Source organism: Otolemur garnettii, unplaced genomic scaffold (genome assembly GCF_000181295.1).
Source record: "Otolemur garnettii isolate 467f Iridium unplaced genomic scaffold, OtoGar3 scaffold00002, whole genome shotgun sequence".
Lineage (NCBI taxonomy): Eukaryota > Metazoa > Chordata > Mammalia > Primates > Galagidae > Otolemur > Otolemur garnettii.
Window position 1 is genome coordinate 8,698,632 of NW_003852397.1, and position 4,742 is coordinate 8,703,373.

The window sequence follows — 4,742 nt, forward strand, 5'->3', positions numbered from 1 at the left end:
AGGAAACCTTCCCAGAGGAGGTGACTTTGGTCTGAGTGAAGGATAAAGTAGGAGGTTACCAAACCAGTAAGAGAGAAACCGGGGAGAGGATGGCACACTCTCAGGGGTGTCTAAAAGTGGCCATCTGTTGTGGCGGGCACCTGTAGTCCCAGCTACTTGGGAGGCTGAGGCAAGAGACTCTCTGAAGCCCAAAGTTGGAGGTTGCTGTGAGCTGTGATGTCACCTGACTCTACTGAAGGCAACATAGTGAGACTCTGTCTCAAAAAAGAAAAAGCTTCTAGTTTTATAGAAAACATTAAGGCAAAAATGCAAGCAAGTATAGAAAAAGGTGGTTCTCTTCACAAAGGGGAAGCCAAGTTCATCACTTGGCTTCCTGGTGGGATGACTGACCAGGAGGCTGTTCAGTATCCCTGTTAGTGGAGAAAGACCCTTTAAGAAAATAGTTCCACTGTGTCCAAACTTTTTTTTCTGCTGCACATGGGAAGAATGAGTTGTCTTGTGCCACACATTAAAGGCACAAACACTAAGGAAGGTGATTTGCAAAAAAACAAGAAAAACAAAAAAAAGGTCTGTGCATACTTTCCATGAGATCCAACACCACAGATATGCAAAAACAGTCTTCACAAAATAAATTAGCAAGTGGCCTGCAGGCTACAGGTTAGACACCCCTGGAACACACTTTTTAAATATTTTCTGTCCTAATTTTGTTTTTGTAACAGTTGATGTCTGGCTGTCTTCTTATAATGCAGAGTGAGAAATGTCCCTACTGTGTTTGAGAAATGTTGTCCAGGTTCTGTTGCCAAGAATGTGTTGTTCAAAATTCCTGTTTAGGTTTTAAAAATGGAACTCCAGCCACCCTTTGTTTGGTTTTGAGAATGTATGGAATGTTATTAGGACATAGTGATAGCAGTGATCAGACAGGAATGATGGGGAGACAAGAATACACATGTGAAATAAACTCAGTATTTTAACAAAGTCAAAAAAAAATTATCCTGCCCTTGGACTAATTGTAGCTACTTGTTGCTACTTCCACTTTTGTCCACTAGACCCATTAAATATGACTCTTCTGGTGTTTATTTTATTTGTTTGAAAGCTGTAACACTGCTTAATTTAGGCAAGGTGGGTTAGGAGGATTGGAATGAATTGCCTCTAATACAACTATTTAATTGAGAAATCATCAGAATAATTTGGAAGGAAAGCACGAACTCTAGTGGACATTTTAAGGACTAGCATAGATTATTTTATTTTTATTATTATTATTTTTTTGAGTCACAGGTTCAGCTTTATTACCTAATATAAGTCAAACCTCTGGAACACTAAAATTGACTGTTCCAAAGTTTAATTAAAAACACAATTTACAAATATTTACTATCTTCTGAAAAGCATTTCCAAGAATGAAAAAAATATGTACATAATATATAATTAAATACCAGCTGGCTTCAAATCCAATCAGGGCCACCCTCAGCAATATCAGCTTTTTTAGGTTCTTCAAAATCTTCTGTTACATCTACAAAGTTGTTTTCTACCACCGGGGAAGGAATGGAAATCGCCATTGCTTTCCAAACTCCAGACATGCTTACATGTCACCTGGAGTTACTTGCTGTGCAAGTTCTTTAAGATTATTGGTCACTTGCTCAGCGAGATGCATGTCTTTATATGAGGGACCCAAGAGACAGATCATATTGGGAGGGGTCTGGTGCTCAAACGCTCATTCTGGGCTTCCTAGAGCTCCCTGAGCAATTTGGTGGTCTCATCAAGTTTCTTCTGGAACTGTTCAGCTTCTTCGGAGTCAAAGACTTCGACTGGAGCACAAAGCTTGTCACTGCTTTGACTGATGTGAGCCTGTCCTGAGTACTGGAGTCCAGACGTCTGGCTGACTCTATTTCTGTAATCTCCATTTCCTTTGCTGTGTTAAGGTCCTAGCATGACCTTCTTCTTCAGGAAATAACGTCTCCAACTCTTGCAGTGTTCTAGAATGCCCTCTTTTGGTTAAGACATCCAGCAAACTATCTGCCATGACCTACTGATGATCTTGGCATGTGGCTAAAACTCATGGATGCTGAAATCTCTTTAAAGACCAGAGTCTTCCCCATAAGTTGAATAGATTAAATCAGAATCATTCTTGCTGATATCTGCAAATGTCAAGTCATAATGTGGTGCATATGAACTGTAGGGTCCATAATTCAAGTATAACACTGGAGTTACTTTGTTCCTTTTATCCTCTCTGAAGCCCTGCAAAGTGTTCACACCAGACTGAAGTCTTCCAGTTGTCATTCCCAGTCTCACAGGGCAGTATCCTGGTTCTCCCACCATGGAATCCACGGGGTGGAGACGTCCCAACATTGTTGTTCCATCTGGTTTCCTTCTCTCAAATTCACACTGACTGTTGAGGAGCCGCGGGGTCAGTTTCTCTCCAGACTCCTCACCATGCGGTCAAAACGCTCCTGCTCTCTTTCTAAATGACTGCTTCTAAACTTATCTTCAAGCATATCTTTGTCTTTCTTTTTATTTTCCTTATTGGGACTTTTTGAAAGCTTGTGCTTAGGCATCTCCAGAGTCTTCCCTCTCCCTAGGCCAGCAGCCGCCATCCTCCCCACTCTGCAAGGTATCTAATCAATCTTTCTGCCTTCGAGTTTTTTGCAAATCTGCCATGAAATCTATGCTCTGTTTCAGGCTTTGAATTCTTTCCTGGATAAGAATTTTCATCCCTGAGTGCAAGAGCTTCTTGGCGGCTTTTTAATAAATAGTCTCTGGTTTGTTGTAAATCATTGCGTTAGCACACATTCGTTTGAAGTTATCCTTCAGTTCTTCTATGGACTGGTAGTCGTTGGTCTTGATATTTTCCTTCATCTACTAAAATCCACTGGGTGTTTAATGATCATGGAGTAGCCAGAAGCAATAAAATCAGGCACAGGAAACCAAAAGAAAGCACTTGGGTCTTTTCTCTGCACTTGTCTCATCAGTTGATTCAAAGCCTCTTGAAGGGATGTCTGTTCTACTTCTTGTTTGGCTAAAGAGCTTGTGAGAGGCTTCTCAGGAGGCAAATACGGTCTTCCAGGGATGTGACCGTGGAGGTCTTTTTCTGCCTCATTCTCCATGCGATCTCCATCTGGCTTCTTTTTATCCTCCTTTATTCTTCTCTTTCTGCCCTTTTCTTCCCCTGGAACTTGCTTCTCTCCTTTCTTTCTCTTTTTCACTTTCTGTCCTTGTGTTTGTCATGATCATTTTTGTCTTCAAAGAGGCTGGAGTTGTGCCCCAAGCTGCCGGTGGAGAGCTGGGTGACTTCATTCCCTCCCCCTTTGAGGACCAGCTTCAAGGGCTTTCCACATACCCCATAGAGATGTTTGTCCAACTTGTGCTTCTTGTGCTTCTTGCCCATGTCAGACCGGGCCCCAATGACTACCCCGCGCCAGGCCCAGGCCAAGTGGGGCCGCTTCCTGTCCAGGTCAGGAGAGCAGAGGGCGGAAGTGGGGCCAAGAGACCCTGTGCCACGAGGCAGGGGGACAGCACATGCTGGATGGCACAAGGTCCCTCACGAGAAGGTGGCACGTGAGACCTGGAAGACCCGAGAGGGGCAGCGAGGCGGCAGGCAGCCAGCACAGAGCCAGGGCTAGCATAGATTATTGTATACGATAGGTTGGAATTGAGTCAACAGAAGGCAACATCACGTATCCTTGACACCCTTTAATCATAGTTTCTAGCTGTTGCCCCTTGAGATAACAGGCAATCTGAAATATTAACTACAGCACCAGAGCAGGGCAATGTCTGGTAGAGGGGGTGTGTGTAGGGTGTATGTGTAGGATGTGGTGGGGTCTGCTTCACCATGTTCTTGCTGCTTCATTCTGCTGCTCTTTGAAAATGTTAGAGAAAGGGGAATCTTTGGAGAGACCCTCTACTTACAGAGAAGAGAACCTGGATATTATGACATGGAAATACAAAAATGTAAGAAAAACTGTGACTGTGAAGTTAGAGAAAGTTCCCTCATTCTCCTTAGACTCAAATTACTTGGTGCATAGAGAATTGGTCAAGTTTGAAAAAGCGAAAAGAACTTTTGTTCTTAAAATCCTATGATTTTGTTTCTACTGAACCCACTGTCATTAACACCTGGAAGACTGTGGAATGACCACATATTTTCATGAAATGAGATAAAAAATATGATCAGTGAAAGTGGCAGTATGGCTGAATAATATCCTAAAAATCTCTACTAGCAAGGATTATTCCTTTCAATTTTCAATTTTTTTTTTTTTTTTTTTTTTTGAGACAGAGTGGCCTTCAGTAGAGTGTGGTGGCTTCACAGCTCACAACAACCTCCAACTCTGGCTTCAGTGATTCTCTTGTCTCAGCCTTCTGAGGCTTAGTGCCCACTGGTGCCCACTGCAATGCCCAGCTATTTTTTGGTTATAGTTGTCATTATCTGGCAGGCCTGGGCTGGGTTGGAATCCACCAGCTCTGGCGTATGTGGCCAGCACCCTAGCTGCTGAGCTACAGAGCTTCTTCTAAATCAAAGTGATGTAGAAGCTCACCAGCTGCCCCAGAGACCCAGAGTGAAGTGAAAATCTTGTTAGATCCTGTTAAAAATTGGCTCAAATCCTCTTTCTACATTGAGAGGGAGAAACACACACAGAAGGATGGCTAATAATGTTGATGAAATTCCAAATAGAATTTAAATAAAAAAAGGCCCTTTGAAGTAAAAATTACAAATTAAATTATGTATTTTGCTTTTGTTTGGGTATTTCCATACT

The 4,742-nt window shown here is 42.4% G+C and overlaps 1 pseudogene; it reads right to left on the reverse strand.

The window, feature by feature from the left end:
• Positions 1–1,439: 1,439 nt before the first annotated feature.
• On the reverse strand, positions 1,440–3,379 carry LOC100966076 (annotated as a pseudogene).
• Between the last annotated feature and the right edge of the window lie 1,363 nt (positions 3,380–4,742).